The sequence below is a fragment of the Dasypus novemcinctus genome, chromosome 4, assembly GCF_030445035.2.
Source record: "Dasypus novemcinctus isolate mDasNov1 chromosome 4, mDasNov1.1.hap2, whole genome shotgun sequence".
Lineage (NCBI taxonomy): Eukaryota > Metazoa > Chordata > Mammalia > Cingulata > Dasypodidae > Dasypus > Dasypus novemcinctus.
In genome coordinates, this window is record NC_080676.1 from 163621861 (window position 1) to 163638984 (window position 17124).

Here is a 17124-nt window from a genome sequence, read left to right on the forward strand (position 1 = left end):
TGGGTGAGCCTGCACGGGGGTGTGTGCAGCCGGGTGAGCCTGCACGGGGGTGTGTGCAGATGGGTGAGCCTGCACGGGGGTGTGTGCAGATGGGTGAGCCTGCACGGGGGTGTGTGCAGCCGGGTGAGGCTGCACGGGGGTGTGTGCAGATGGGTGAGCCTGCACGGGGGTGTGTGCAGCCGGGTGAGCCTGCACGGGGGTGTGTGCAGCCGGGTGAGCCTGCACGGGGGTGTGTGCAGATGGGTGAGGCTGCACGGGGGTGTGTGCAGCCGGGTGAGGCTGCACGGGGGTGTGTGCAGATGGGTGAGCCTGCACGGGGGTGTGTGCAGCCGGGTGAGCCTGCACGGGGGTGTGTGCAGATGGGTGAGCCTGCACGGGGGTGTGTGCAGCCGGGTGAGGCTGCACGGGGGTGTGTGCAGATGGGTGAGCCTGCACGGGGGTGTGTGCAGCCGGGTGAGCCTGCACGGGGGTGTGTGCAGCCGGGTGAGCCTGCACGGGGTGTGTGCAGATGGGTGAGCCTGCACGGGGGTGTGTGCAGCCGGGTGAGCCTGCATGGGGAGGTGTGAAACCGGGCGAGCCTGCGTGGGGTGTGCAGGCACCGGGGCTTTGGGGCGCTGGTGCCTGGTGATCCTGGGCCGGCTGGCTGTGGGGAGAGGAGAGCAGAACACGCCAGTCTCAGAGCGAGAGGAGAAAGGGCCTGGGTGTGGGTCCTGGGGGTCCAGGGAACCAAGGTGGGCCCGGGAGTGCGGGGACCAAGAGGCTGGCCCAGCGGGTACTTGACTCAGGCACCGCGGTGTGACCCTGGGGCCGCCCCGAGCGTTCGGCGGAGCCTGCCCTGGTGGAGGTGCGGAGAGATGGGGGCCAGGCCAGGCTCCAGGAGGGGCAGGCGCCCCAAGCAGCGCCTCGCAGCAAGCCCACCCCCCCTGCCCGCCCCCCGCTGCGGGCCCTGCAGCACCTCGCTCTGTCCTTCAGCGTCGCCCAGTGCGTTTGGCCCTGGGAGGTGCCTTCTGCGCTGCTGTGAGCTCCGGGAAGGGGCTGCGGCGTGCAGGGCCGTCACCGCCGCCGAGCCCGCGTTCCCAGGCGCCTCCTCAGCTCGCGGGTTCTTCCGGCCAGTGCCAGCTTCCCCGAGCGCACGCCAGTGAGGCGCAGGCGGGGTGCTGCGTCACAGGGGCTGTCAGCTCTTCTCGGTGACATGGTCTCTCAGCCTCAGAGAAGAGGTGCAGGAGTCATACGGAGAAATCCCGGGATCTTCCAACCAACTCGCAGTCAGCGTCTTGCCCTGTTTGCTCAGCCTCTATTTTGTGCTCTCTCTAGCATAATCCTAGTTGTACTAAAATATATAAAAGTATTATCTCTATGGATACCTCTCTCTCATGTGTCTCTTTTTGAAAGGAAGTTGCAGATATTAAGTCTCTTCATCCCTAAATACTTTGGTCTCCATTTCTTAAGAACAAAGGTCATCCTAGCCAAATTATCAAAATTAGGACACTTAACCTTGCTACAGCCAACTCTCTAATCCACTGTCCGTGTTCAAGTATAATTTTTTCTAGCCCGGGTCCCACTTCAGCCTTTAGTGGTCACGGTGATAATGATATTTCGTAAAGAAAAGTACACAAGTGTAAAACTACACCCGATGGCTTGAAAGTTGCCTTTAAAGTCTTGGACTCCACAAGCAATCTGCAAACAAAAATCCAAAGAAAAATCTACCCACGAGTGTAGCATGTTATTGTGGGAGTAATTAACAGCACCGGATTATGTGCATGAATGTGGTTAGAAGAGGACATTTTAGGTCTTATATATGTTATTAGAATAAAAATTAAAACATAGGATTGTATAACACAGTGAACCCTATTGTAAATGATGGGCTGTAGTACAAGCATAAAAATATTCTTTCCTGTATTATAACAAATGTACTACACAAAGTCAAGGTGTTAGTAATAGAGTGGTACGTGGGAAAAATGCACCTACTATAAAGTAAGGATTACAGCTATTAGTACAATTTTAATGTGTTTTCATCACTTGTAACAAAGGTACCACGCTAATGCAGAGTGTCAACAGTAGCAGGTATATGGGAATGCTGTAATTTTTACACGATTTTTCTGTAAGCCTACAACTTCTCTAATTAAAAATAAATAAATAAAAACACATCTACTTGGGCAAATCTCTCCCCACGGCTGACATCTGCCTGCAGGTGCACACGGGCCTGTTTCAGGCATGCAGCTGGCGAAGCTGAACTGTCCTGAGCCCGCGTCTCACCGAGGCACACAGCTGGGCTAGGTGCTGCTCCGTGTTCACGGGCAGCTTCCTGGCCCTGCTCTTCAGCTGTGAATTTAATTCCAAACTCTGGCCTCCCTCTGGAGGGATGAAAACTTCCCGGCCAGATGAAAGCCGCGCGTCTCCAGGTTTCAGTGTGGCCCCCTGTCTTTCCATCGCTGAGTAAGTGCGGTTGCAGGGCGGCCGGGCTCCCAGGGGGCCTGCGTGCTGCAGATAAGGGGACAGAACGGCACGTGCTCGGCCCTGGCTGCCCCCCGAGGCTCCCTGCCAGAGGCGCGGCTCGGCCCGGGGCACCCTGACCTGGCTTGCCTGCCACGTCCTCCTGCAGGTGAGGCTCGGTGCTGGGACGCTGGCGCCTTCCCAGGAGTGAGGAGACCACACGCGGAATCAGCATGTGCCCGGCCTGCTTTTCACGCAACCCCTGTTTTTAGTGTCCGCTGAACTTTCCTATTCCACAGGCGGACATCCAGGATGCTCGGGGGATGAGTGGACGGTCCTTAACAGAGAGCTAGGCCTGACTCGTGTCCACCGTTTCATTTTTTTTTTTTTTTAAGATTTATTTATTTATTTAATTCCCCCCCCTCCCCTGGTTGTCTGTTTTCTGTGTCTATTTGCTGCGTCTTGTTTCTCTGTCCGCTTTTGTTGTCGTCAGCGGCACGGGAAGTGTGGGTGGCGCCATTCCTGGGCAGGCTGCTCTTTCTTTCGCGCTGGGCGGCTCTCCTCACGGGCGCACTCCTTGCGCGTGGGGCTCCCCCACGCGGGGGACACCCCTGCGTGGCAGGGCACTCCTTGCGCGCATCAGCGCTGCGCATGGCCAGCTCCACACGGGTCAAGGAGGCCCGGGGTTTGAACCGCGGACCTCCCATATGGTAGACGGATGCCCTAACCACTGGGCCAAAGTCCGTTTCCCCCGTTTCATTTTTTGAGGTGGGGCGTGGGAGGTGGCTTCGCCTTCCTCGGGGTGCTTCGGTGGGGATGAAAAACGGACACTTCCAGAACACTTGTCCTGGCTGGCAGGAGAGGACGACGAAGCCCGGGGCTGGAGGAGCTCACCCAAGCTGAGCCGGGTGGGCGGTCACACCCAGGGGCACTGCCTTAGAGGTAACCGCGGCACCAGCGGGTCACAGGGCGGCTGCCAGAGTGTTCTGGAAAACAGAGATCGTTCGCTCGCAGCAGCCCTGGCTGTGGGGAGCGGCCGCTGCAGGGAAGTGCGCCACGTCTGATCCTGGAGGCTGACGAAGCGGCTGACGGGTTCCAAAACGACGCTCGCTGCGTCTACACGTCTTCTAAGAGCATCCAGGTCCTGCTGAGTCGGTCGGGACTGGAATCAGGGGATCTGGGTTTGGATCTCCATTTTCTCATCAGGAAATGAGGACATTTGTAGTCATACTTTCCCCCTCAACCTACGGAACGTAAGGGCTGCGTGACGTCATGTGCATAGAAGGATTGAGTGCGTGGCTTGCATCTTCTTTTTAAAAGATTTATCTTATTTATTTATTCTCCCCCACCCTTGGTTGACTGCATTTATTGTCTGCTTGTTGGCACTGGGAATCAAACCTGGGATCTCTCTTGTGGGAGAGACGCACTCAGTTGCTTGAGCCACCTCAGCTCCCTGCATTGTTGTGTCTCTCATTGTCTTTCCTCTTTATGTCTCTTTGTTGTGTCATCTTGCTGCATCAGCTCACTGTGCCTGCCCATCGTGCCAGCTTGCCTTTTCCAGGAAGCACCAGGAGCCAAAACCAGGACCTCCTGTGTGGTAGGTGGAAGCCCAATCGCTTGAGCCACATCCACTTCCTTGCTTGGATCTGAATAGGTGCCCACCAGAAATGATAAAACTATAAACGCAAAGGAAACAAAATGCCTGGTATAAATTGTCGAGTTCTGACAGGGCCCCTTGTCCCCTGTCCAAGGAGCGCCTGAGCCGCCCAGGAGCCCAGGTTTTCTTCCTTAACATTTTATTATGAAATTTTCCAACACAAAGAAAAGGAGAAAACTTGTAAAGTGCACGTGGTAGATTGCATCATGTACCCCGAGAAAATCTTAACCCACGTCCCTGTGTGTGGGGGCTGGTTGTAAGTGGGACCTCTTGGAGATGCACCTTTTAGTAAGGGCCTGCCCAGTGAAGGAGGCGGGTCTCCATCTGGGTCCCTGAAAAGCTTTATAAGAGAAGTTAGAGAAAGCCACGGGGCAAGCCGAGGACTTTGTGACAGCGGCAGAGGTGCAAGCCAGGGAGCCCCGAGGATCGCCGCGAGCCAGCGCCCGCGCTCCCGACCTCGGGAGGAAGTGCAGCCCATTGACGCCTGCATTGGGACTTCCAGCCTCTAAAACGAGGAGGCAGTCAGTTCCTATTACGCCCACCCAGGACGTGCGTCACAGCAGACCGAGACAGTGAACACTGTGGAGTCTGCAGCTGCCGTCTGCTCTCCCTGCTTTCTCGCTCCTCTGTCTCTCTCTCTATCCATCCATCATCACGTCTTCTCTTGTGTTCAATGCATTTCAAAGTTGCAAACATCCATGCATTTCAGCCGAAATAATTTACCGTGCCCGTCACTAAGGGAGTCTTCAGCGTGTGCTTACAGTTCTGTTTTGTTTGTTCTGAGGTAAAATTGAGATGCAGTGACATGCACAGGTGGTAAGTGTACACCTGCGGGGTCTTGACAAATGCATAAACGCCATCAAGATACTGGCCATCATCAGGACCCTGGGAGGTCCCCTAACGCCCCTTCTCAGCAGCAGCCACTGCCTGCATCTGTGTAGACTGCTCTAGAATGCTGTGTGAGCGGAATCCTGTTGTATGTACCCGGTTGCATCTGGCTTCTTCCATTCAGCATAATGTTTTCTGATTCATCCATGTCATTAATCGTTCATTCCGTTTTATTACCGCGTAGTTTTCCATTATTAGTTTTACATTCGTCTGTTGAGGGACAGGGGTTGTTTTTAAATTTTGGCTATTCTGAATAAGCTGTATAAGCATCCCTGTACAAATTTGCTTTGTGGACATGCTTTTTCATTTCTTTCGGGTAAATACCTAGGATTGGAATTGTTGGGTTGATTTGTTTATTTTTTATTTTTTTAAAGATTTATTCTTACTTATTTCTCTCCCCTTCCACCCTCCCCCCCCACGTTGTCTGCCCTTGTGTCCATTCGCTGTGTGTTCCTCTGTGTCCACTTGCACTCTCAGCGCCACCGGGCATCTGTGTCAGCTCTCCATGTGTGCGGCGCCACTCCTGCGTGGGCTGTGCTTTTTTCACATGGGGCAGCTCTTCTTGCAGGGCGCAGTCCTTGCGCATGGGGCTCCCCTACATGGGGGACACCCCTGTGTGGTAGGGCACTCCTTGCGCATGGCAGCACTGTATATCTAAGGGCTATTGAAGAGTCAAAGGGCCACTTGGTTTCTACTTTATTAAAATTGAGCAAAGAAGAATTTGGAATGATTTAGCATCCTGCGCTCAGCCTGGTGGGAGCAGTCCACAGCCCTCCCCTGACTCGCAGCCCGGGAAGCATCCTGATTTAGCATCCTGCGCTCAGCCCTGTCCCCCGCGGGCTGGCCGCCCCCTCTGTGTCTTCGTTGATTAAGCGCCCCCTCTCCCGTTCGACCAGGAGGCCACGTGGAAGAAGAGCTGTCTCTTTCCCTTTCTCAGCCTGGAAGTAGGGTCACACGACCCGATCCTGAGCTCCAGCCTCTTCCATCACCTGTCTACCTAACCCTTCTCATCTAACTTTCTCAAAATAGTTTGGAAGTATTGAGGGTAAACCAAAATGAGTTCCACTCCTAATATGCAAAGGACTCATCTTTCCTGAGAAAACGGATCTCTCTGCCAGCACAAGCAGGACTCACTCTGGGGTCTTATTGCAACAAGTCTGGGGGTGGGGGTATATGGGGACCTCATATTTTTTGAATGTAATATTAAAAAAATAAAGAAAGAAAAAAAATAAAAATAAAACATACTATAGGGCTAAAAAAAAAGAAACAAGTCTGGAGGGAAGGCGCCTCCGTGGGCATGGATGAGTGAGGACGTGGGGAAGAGTCCTGCTCGAACCCTGGGCCATCGAGCCTTCCCTTTGGACAGGGGACGAGGGGTTCAAACCCTATGTAAACTGAGCGTGCAGCAGTGGAGCTCCCAGTCTAGGTGCCTGCGGAACCCAGGGGTCTCAACCTGCTGCCCACTGTACCTGCCCCTCGATGGCCAGCGGCGTCTCCCGTGCAAAGCCGATTCCGACTTTTCCCCTCCAGCCTTCATTTCCATCTTGCCAAGGCACAGCCCACCTCTCACCTTCCCTGTCCCGTCCGTTAGCACGTCCTGTGGGCGCCGCCTTTCAAACTCGACTGACTGCGCCAGGCTCTGATCAGGCTTCCCCTGAGGCTCTGTGGATCCCGCAGGAGCTCCCACGCCCTGCTTTTTGCCCGTGGCCAGAGATTTTATTTATTTGTTTATTTTTTTAAGATTTATTTTTTATTTATTTCTCTCCCCTTCCCCACCCCCCCAGTTGTCTGCTCTGTGTCCATTCGCTGTGTGTTCTTCTGTGTCCGCTTGCATTCTTGTCAGTGGCACCAGGAATCTGTCTCTTTTTGTTGCGTCATCTTGCTGTGTCAGCTCTCCGTGTGTGCGGCGCCACTCCTGGGCAGGCTGCACTTTCTTTCGCGCTGGGCGGCTCTCCTTACGGGGCACACTCCTTGCGCATGGGGCTCCCCTACGTGGGGGACACCCCTGCGTGGCAGGGCACTCCTTGCGCACATCAGCACTGCCCGTGGACCAGCTCCACACGGGTCAAGGAGGCCCGGGGTTTGAACCGTGGACCTCCCATGTGGTAGACGGACACCCTAACCACTGGGCCAAATCCGCTTCCCATAAAAGCTGAGTCTGAACATGTGTCTCGGCCCACAGCTCCAACAAAGGCAGCAGCCTGCCCACCCCTGCCCTCTGCGAGCCTTGGACCTCCGACTGTTTCTCGGCTACGTCTAGGAGGTGTCTCCACTGCCCAGGACAGCGCCGGGAAGCTGTGAGGCTGTGGCTATTTCAGACGTGCTCATTGGCCAGAGGAGTGAAGGACGGGTGAAGGAGTGATGTCTCTAGAAGACTTGGTCAGTCTACCCTGACACGGGAGGTTTGGGGCCAAGGCCGGGGGATTCAGCCAGGGGTCCACAGTGCCGAGAGGGGCCACCGAGGTGTTCCACGGCTCGGGCTCTCCTGGCCTCAGGACAGGTTTGGCCCAGGTGACGATTGTATTCCAAGGGCGTCTGCTTCCCAGCCTCCCTTGCAGTTTGGTTGGGGCCGGGACCCCAAGCTGACCCAGGGTCTGTGAGCGGAGGGGATGCGCATCACTCCAGGGCCGTCATTAGGAGCCGTTGCCCCTCCTCTCCTCTGCATTAACCCTGATGCCACCTGCTGAGGCGGCAGCACTTACATCACCGGTGTCCCCGAGTGGCACCTGCCAGCACATGTCATCATGTGGCATGAAGGAGGAAAAAGCCTTTGTTGGTCTTAGGTCATTAGGTTTCAGGCTTAACTTGTTTCTGCAGCACATCCTAGTGCTACCCTGATGAATCCCCTCCAGTCTACCAAAGCTGAAACTTACGTTTGGGAGGATTCAGGACTTTTGTTTTCCAAATCCTAGAAGCAGAACTCTGGCCAGGTGGAAAAGCAGGCTCAAACGCAGGAGAGATTCCAGATCCTCTCCGTCAAACCCTCAGGCTTGGAAACCATCCCCATAAATGCAAAACCAGTTGAGAAATAAAGCCATTCTCCAAAACGATTTGAACACTCTTTGTGTGAAGGCTGTTTCTTCTCTCAGATCCTTTCTGCTTTCTTGTGTCTTTTTTTTCACTGCCACCCGCTCCCCCTTCTGGTCTTGCTTGGCTCTTCATTACGTGAATAATCTTAGTTTCGTAGTTTTTGGCAGGTCCAAGGGTCCTTGACCACTTTCTCATCCTGAGACCTGCTCGTGTGATTTCATTTTCAAGTCCGCTGATAAGGCAACCTTACTTTGCTTTGATGGAAATGCTTGTAACCCTGGATACATTCCTTTTCTTGGTGGAAAGTACATCCCGTCTGCTCTCCCAACACTGCCTCCGGGCAGTGGTGTTTTCAGATCTGCTGGGGCTGATTTCTGGAAGAATGCTTCCCTATGGGAACATTGACACATCTTTGTTCTTAATATGAAATAAAATTTTGATGATGCTTTATTGAAAACAGTTCTTCAAAATCTCTGCTCAGTTAGCTTCTTTGTGTGTGTAACTTTTAAATGTAATATATACTGACACGTACACAAAACTTACAACACAAATAGGAGGAACTCTTTCATACGCTTCACCCTGGTTCATCAACTGTTTACATTTTGTCCCATTTGCTTTATCATTCTTTCCCTATGTTTATATTTTTACATATGAATATTAATTAATATTCATATTAAAATACATATTAATATGCTTTTCTGAACCATGTGAGGGTAGGTTGGAGACAATGCACTTCTTGGTCCGTAAACGATTTAGCATATATTTCCTGCAAACTGAGAACATGGCCTAAGTGGGCTTAAGTAACCACAGTCACAGGATCAAAATCGGGAAACTCAACATTAGTCTGATACTTTTATCCCCTGCACAGTCCATACTCAAATGTCATCAATTGCCTCACACCATGATATCATTCATGAAAGCCATTTACTCCCAGCCAGGATCAAGTCCAGAGTCACGCACTGTCTTAGCTGTTATGTGTCTTGAACTTCCTTTAAGCTGGAGTCCTTCCATGACATTGGCATTTCGATTAGCCCAGACCATGCTTTGTAGCCTGTCTCCTAGGGTTTTCTGTCTGATATTCCCTCAAGATTAGATCCAGGTACACATTTTTGGCAGGAGAAGCCTGTCCTGTGCCCTTCGCAGTGCCTTGTATCAGGAGTCGATTTGTGCCAATATTGGTGACATTGGCTTTGACTGCTGTGGATAATCTGTGACTCTTTTAAATGGGTAAAGAAGGCACCTGCATCTGTTGGCTTAGGTCACGCTTGAGAGGTTTCAAGAGAAAATACTGTGAGCCACTCATGCCTGAACCACTTCTCTCCACGTGAGATTTTACCACTGGCCATCCACAGCAAATGCCCCGGGGGTTCTCGGAGGAGGCCCACCCAGGACCCTGTGGGACGAAGGGCACAGCCTGGCCCCTTGCCCGCTGCCAACTGGGGAGAACTTGGCTGGACATCCGGTCCACCTGCGTCTCAGGGACTGACTACTGGGCAGTGGCCTGGGGCTGGGGTAACCAATTGCCACAAATGGGGGCCTTAAAACCACAGACACTGCTATTCTTCATGTTTTCAGTGGCCAGAGGTCTGAGCTCCTGTGTGGGCAGTGCTGGTTCCATCTGGAGGCTCTGAGGGAGAAGCCTTCTCGTGTTCCCAGCAGGCCGGGGCGGTCCTGGGCTTGGCGCATCCCTCCAGCCTCTGCTCCAGCTGCACTTGGCCTTCTTCTCATGCCCTTAGCTGCTCTTCTAAGGACACTGCCAGTGAATGTTCTCCCTTCCATCCTGACCTTACCGTCACCTTCAAAGACCCCAAATAAAGTCACGTTCTGAGGCTCTGGGTAGACATGACTTTTGGGGAGCCACCCTTCAACCCACTACAAATACTATCCTTCTTTCTTATCTCTTTCTTCTCGGCCTCCCAACTTGTTCCTTCTTTTGTTTTCCCTCAAACACTCTGATGAGCTGCTTCCACGAGGCGGCTGCGCCCAGACGCGGCATGTGTCATTTCTCCCTGGTGAGTTCAGCAGATTCCCTTGCAGGCCATGCTGGAAACGCCGCATTCTCTTTCCCCTTCTGGGCTGGAAAAATGCTCTCTAGGGCTCTACCAGTTGGCGAGACATTCCAAGTCAATCTTTCCATTTTGGCTTTCTCGTGGGTCTACCTTTTATTTATACAAGTCCCAAACCACTGAACACTGCTTGGCAAACACCCACTCATTTACAGACAGTGCAGATGCTAGAATTGGACCCCAAGCCCTCCCTTCCCCAGCAAATCCACAGGCGGGCTGGACAACGAGGCACTTTCTTCCCACACTTTGAGGTTTTCAGAAAGGGTCTATTTTCCCCTGACATCGCCTCAGATGTCCTTCTTACCAGAAACCTCTCTAACCTTCGGAAAATAAAACAGAAGTGACTCATTGGGAAGGGAATTCCAAGTTTTAAGAACCTGTGGCCAAACTCTCAGGGCACTGGCGGTCACCTTGTTTTCCAGCTGCCTGGAAGGGACCGTCCTGCCCCAGGCAGCTCTGGCAGAGATTTCTGCATTATGTTATGGTGCTGCCATAGGTTTACCTTCTGCACCAGCATTTCCCAGTGGGTTTTCTTACCTGCCAGGAGGCCCTGGCAATGTCAGCCTTGCAGCTAGAGTTCTTGCAATGTCTGGCAAATTCCGTATGCCTGGAAAATCACAACAGTCAGGATGATGAAAGGGGAAAAAGCCTGATTCTGAGTCATCCTTTGTCCTTACAGTGAGCAAGTCTTTCCTTGGTCAATGATTTGCACAGTGGTGAGATTTAGAGGCAGGCACCTCCCCGATACAAATTCAAATGTATAATAATATTACATTTCAATCGTTTCTAAGACCCAGCCCTCCATCTGGCCTCTGCTTACTATCCTGGAAGAGCTCCCTCTCCCTGTTGGAGTCCCTAGCCAGAGAGCAGGTCAAGATAGCTGCTGAGAAAGTCAATTTCCCCATTTGGGATCCCCACGGGGAAGGAGAGGCACCCAGCCTGAGCCCCCCACTCCAGAATGAAGCATTTTCCTAACAGTCTGAAGACCCCAATGTGGGGTTTACTCCGGGACGCCCGGCAGTGGTTTCGTTAGGCCATCGGTGCACCCTAAAATCTCGTCCTGCAGCTGGGGCCGAGGGTGGGAGGGGACAGGCAGGTGGGAACTGGCTTCTGGACTGCCTGGGTGATGAGCTGAGGCGCATGTGTGCTGCCTGCAGGCCATTCGTTTAGCCCCACTTATTGAGCACCTCCTGTATACCAGGCCCTGGGCCAGGCGCAGTGAGGAGATGGTCTCTGGGCATGGCCTGCCCTTGTGGGGCTCACTGACTGTGTGGGAAAAGGAGGCCTTTACTGGCTTTGTCACAGAGGAGAGAGGGGCCGGTTGTGCTTGAGAGGCCACCAGGGCTGGTTCCAGGGTTTGGAAGGGGACTGGGGAGGGGAGAACTGTGCCAAGCTACCCCTGGGGGGACGGTCGATCCACGTTTGCTCCCCCCTTGGTTGGCCCTGGCTCGATGGCCCTGGTCTTCAGCTCCTGATTCTGACACTTGAACCTGCCCTCTGTCCCCAGGCCAGCTAGAAGGACCCTGGACCCAGTTCCTCCCACTCGGCCTCTGTCCGATTTGTGTTCCGTGCTGGCCCTCACTGGCCCTTCTGGGTCCTGAGTTTCAGGGCAGGGGCCAGGGCCCCACCAGTCCCCGAGGCCAGCAGGTGCACCCCCTGCCCTGAAGCTGTCCTCGCCAGCTGGCCTCAGCCCTTGGCCGGCCCCTGCCGGACCTCCGGGGAAGCCCTGGCCTGGCCAGGCTGAGCATGCTGCACTGTCCCTGCCCGGCTGGGCCCAGACCCCTGCCACCTGCCCCTGGGACAGCCGAGCCCGCCACTTGCCGGGGACCCCCAATGGCAGGGGCTCCCATGAGGGCGGGTCACCTGCACGGACAGGGCCTGTGCCTTTTCTGGCACGCCCTTTCCAGCCCACAGGGTGCTTCACGGCCACACCTGTCCTTGATCTTTGTCACCAGGAAGCAGAGAAACAAGCTGTCCTGAGCCCCGGCTCCACCCTGGGTGAGCTGGCTCCCAGAACCGCCTGTGAGGAGGGGTCCCCACGCCCGGCTTGCAGAGGAGAGGGGCTACTGCCTGCCAAGGGCCCCTGGGCTGGCAAGAACCCAGATCTGCGGTCCGGAGGGCCCTGGGAAGCGCCCTGCCTCGGTCACCTCCCAGGTGGCCAAGAGGCCTGACCCCTCTGTGTCCTGGCTCCCTGGACCTGACCCCTGCACGTCCCTAGAGTTGGAGCCCCGGGGGGGGGGGCGGCATCCCCGTCACAGCGCCCGAGCCAGGGCCTGCCAGGGTGCAGCAGCCCTGCTTATCTGACCTAAATACCTGCTGCTGAAACTTAAGCCCACCTCTGTGCGTCGGCCCCGACTGAAGTGGAGAAGCCTCGTCTGGCCCCGGCGCGGCCTCAGCGCGGGGCACGGGGGCCAGAGGTGACCCCGGGCCTGCTCCTCGGCTCACAGATGCCACATTGTCCCGGGCGGGGGGCGGGGGGCTGGGGGGAGGGCTGGAGGGACGGAGGGACACGACGGCCGGGGACGCGTCTTGCTCTCTGAGCTCCCGCCACGCCCACCTTCTTTCAGTCCCTTGGGTGAACCAAGCTCCCAGAACCTTCCGCTGGCCGGGCCGTCTCACGGGGGCCACCCGACCCCTCTTCCTTAGGTCTCCACCGAGGGGTCACTTCCCAGAGAGGCGTCTCCAGCTGCCAAGACCACGACGGGATTGTCCGTGAGGTTAAGTCAGCCCCTCGGCCGGACTGCAGGCCTCTGGGGCCCGGGTCAGCCTGTCCGCTGCCGGGCCCCCTGCCGCCCCCAGGAGCCTGCGGGGAGGGCCGTGCTGAGGGGAGGGGAGGCCTGTCCACGCAAGGCCGTCCACGCTGAGAGCCGAGCCTCCAGGAAGGCCCGACAGAGGCCCACCGTCTCTGTCTCCTTCCTGGGGGGCTTCGAGTCTTCTCAGCTGTGAACATCTCCCCCCGCCCTCCCTGGGCCCCAGTTCTCACCCCCTGCTTCCCTCCCTCTGATCTGAGCCATTTCAGCTGAAACCCCCCAGGGCTGGACATGCTAGGAGATGGGGCGCGCTCTCCCTCCCCGGGGGAGAAGCGGCGACACGGGGGTCTCCACGCTGACCCCACGCATGCCCCCAGCAGGCTCCTGGGTCACCCTGGCTCTGCCCGGGGACCAGGCCCCCTCCGGGCACCGTGGGCAGCTCCGTGGGCATGGGGGTCGCTCGCTCTCCCCCGCCCTGGTTCTCTGCCCTTTGTCTGCAGCTGGAAACCCCCCAGCAGGCGGTGCCTGTGATCCCACGAGGCTCTGAGGCCACAGGAAACTGCGAGGTCCAGGGGCTGGTGAGGGCTGCCCTGACAAGCCCCCTTACCTAACCGTGCAGGGCCCGGGGAGCGGCTGGGCCATGAGGGGCAGGAGGCAGCGCAGGCCCCACCGGCGGGGAGCCCGGCCGCCCCGACCCCGAGGGTCCCGGCCCCTTCCTCTCCACCCTGAGTTGGCCTGACTGAACCCAGGGCCCACCCAATGGGGATAAAGACCCCAGGACAGAAACACGCTCCCTAAAAACCACCAAGCGCCGATGTTGTGAGAAACAGAGAGAGAATTTCCAGAGGAAAGCCAGAGGGAAGCGAGCCGAGGCTGTGCCAACAGTGCGCAGCACCAGCACCCACAGAGCCGCCCCGTAGGGGGACGGAGCCCGGCGTGGGAGACCGAGGAGCAGAGCACCCCGGCCGAGGGAGGGATTTTCCATGGATGAAGACGGAGCTCCACTGCACCAAAGGAGGGGCACTCACAGGGGCCCCCAGCAGTGATTTGGCTTGGCTGCAAGCAGGACGCGCCCCAGGGCTCCCATGATGACTCATCTTCCGCTACCTTCCCCACAGGTCTGCTTTGGGCCCTGCAAAGCTTCAGAAACCCCCGAACCTGAAAGGCCTGGAAGCATGGGCCCATCTTTTAGGGTGCTGCAAATACTCCAGGCTTACATGGAGGCTACATGGAGGCTACAAATACTCCAGGCTTACATGGGGCTAAAGGCGTCCATCGGTCCACAAATCTCATGTCTATTGAGCACCTCCCTTCGTTTACCCCAAATAAACACTGCCAGAATGAGGGCTTTGGAGAGGGGTGGAGAAGGTGGGAGAGGGGAGCAGAGGGTGAGGGGGCTGTGGGAGGGGCACTGAGCAGGGGACGTTTCGGCCCACCCTGAGAGAGAGGATGCGGCCATCGGGGTTGGGGCTGGTAAGGACCACGCCCGCCCTCTTCAGACCTCAGCGTCCCCAGGGCTGGCGACTGCCCGGATCCCAGAGAGCCCAGAGGCCAGGCTAGAGCCCCCGACACCCAGGCTCCGGCTGGGACCTTTCTGCTCCACTTGGCGGCCGTCCACCGCTAAGTTCCAGGACCCTAACGTGGATGTATTTTTGTTTCTGCGTTTGCATTAGCTTCTCTAGTGGGCCGCTGATTCTCCACTATAGCAATATTTATTAGGACCAACATCGCTCCTGACCACTGCGCTGTTATCAACAGCTTCTCAGTGTAGCCGTGAGGCTTCTAAACTTAGCCTGGAGGCTTCTAAACTTAGCCTGGAGTCTCTTCCAGAGACCCTGAAAGATCCCGCTCCGTCTCGCCAGGTGGGGCGCCTGCGTCACGTGACGCCGTGCAGCGCACACCTTCATCTGCATTTCACGACGGGGTGCGATGGGTGCCCTCAGAAGGCTGGGCAGGGCACTGCCTTTAGGATGGCTTCCATGCATTATTTTATTTGATTCCCACGATATTAGAAGGCTTTAAAATACCATCACGTGATTGGAGCGATGAGTTCACAAGTAGGTGATTACACCAAATACCGTCGATTGTACACCTTGGATGGATTTATGCTTTGTTAATATGGACCAATAAAATTGATTTGTTTAGAACAAAAGAAAAGAAGTCTAGGAAAAAGTCTGCATGATCTTGGGTTAAAACAATGAGTTCTTGGGTCCAAACCTGAAAACAGATGCATAAAGAGAAAAATGATAAACTGGAATTCATAAAAATTAAAAATACTTGTGCTTCAATAATCAAAGTGAAAGTGACCTCTGGAGAGGAGGGAGGAGGTCGTGGTTGGGAGGAAGCCCGAGAGGAGCCTCTGTGGTTTTTCTATCTGTGACGGGGAAAGAGGTGCAATTACGGTATGTTAATCCACTGCACTCTAGGCTTATGATCTGTGAATTTTTCTATTTGTTATACTTCAATAGAAGTTTAAAAGGGGGGAAATATTTTTTAAAAAGCATTACTACATTAGAAGGCATAATGACCCCATTTTGTAGATCAGGAGACTGAGGTCCACAGAGGCACAGCGTTGGCCATGGTGACACATTGGGCAGTTGGCAGAGCTGGCCCTGGACCCAGGACCGTGGACTAGCCCAGGGCCCTCCCCTGACTCCACGAAGCACAGCAGGAGGTGAGGACAGCCCCAGCGTGCACCCTCGTCCACGGCGGGGTCTGGCAGCCTACCCAGCAGCTCCCCAGCTCGCGGCTGCAGGGGTGCCTCCTCCGTCGGCCCGAGTCACCTCTCCCTGCTGCTCTCCCCTTCCAGGTTGCTCTGGCCCCAGCACAAAGAGGCCAAGTGTCCAGCCTGCTCCACGGGGCTCGGGGACGACACCATCCAGCCCTGGCCAGGAAGGCAGCGGTTTCCAAAGCGGACTGTCAAAGGAGGTGACAGAGTCTCCTACTCTAGGACTTTAAAATGTTGAGCCTCTGCAAAGCTCAACGCGTGAAAAAAAACGAGGAGGAAAAGCAGGCGTGTGAGAGATAGACAGGGAGACGCGTGTGGGGAAGGAAGGTGAGGACACACGCACACACATGCACACACGGGACCCTGCAGGACTCTGCAGCAGAATTTGCAGGCTGCCGGGTGGAAGGGGGATTGAACTTTCCGTCTCGTCCCCGGGGGTAGTTGGGTCCCCCGGGGGGAGGCTCCAGGCATGGACGAGCCTCCAGCAGAGGTGGCTGCGGCACTGGGGTGCGTCCCCTGGCGTTGGGAGGCGTGTCCTTTGGGTCCAGCAGCCCCTGTGCAGCCTGAGGGCCGGGTCTGGGCCCCCTCCCCCGGGGCTCTATGTTAGTGGGGCTTGGGAATCTGCAGCCCCCGAGCGTTTCCCACGCTCTGGGGCAGGGTCCTCACCCACGCCCCCGAAACACTTTCAGGGACCGCAGGCTGGGCCAGATGACGCGGGTCGCTTCGAGATCCCAGCGTTCACGAGCTCACGAAGCCCCCGCCTGGAAGGTAAGCCCACCCTGCCGAGTGGGGGTGCAGGCACCTCCCCGCCCACACCTCCCCCTCCCTCACCAATGGGCGAGCAGAGCGGGGGGCCCCCGGGTGGCCGGTCCTGCCCCGTCCTGAACCCCTCAAGCGCCCACATGCTGCCCAGCCTCTCCACCCCCTCCAGGGCAGCTTCCTGGGTTCCTGATTCGGCCGTCCCTGCCTCTTCCTGTCCAGCCTCCCCCGAACCCTGAGACCGGGCAAGGCGACTGAGCCCCCCCTTTCCCGGGTCCACTGCCCGCAGCTTGTGCCCTTCGCTGCCCACCAAGCGGGCCGGAGCTGGGGCCAGGGACTGATGCCGTGTTGCCGGCCCTGCCTTAGACTGACGTCTTGAGCCCACAAAGGACGGCGGACATCTGTCCCTGGGAAGAGCCGTCCATGCCCCAGGCCACCACGCTGCTTTATACGCGTCCGTCCATAGGGTGCCAAGAGACATGGACTTCCGTGCTGGGGTCTTTGGGGGTGTGCCCATAACCACAGAACCTGGCACTTGTTTGTGAAAGACCATCGAGAGGGTCTCTGCTTTGAACCCCTCCTTTTACAGGTGAGGAAACCAAGGGGGAATGCAGCTGTCACCCCCATGCACCACGGGGAGGCCAGCTCGTGCCTGGGGAGAGACTGGGTCCCAGCGACAGGAAGCACGACCTCCTGTGTGTTCGTGTGTATGTGTGCGCAGGTGTGTGAGTGTGCGAGAAGGTGCAAGGGTGTGTGTGCAAGAATGTGAGTGTGCGCATATGGGTGAGAGTGAATGTGTGTGAGTATGTCCTA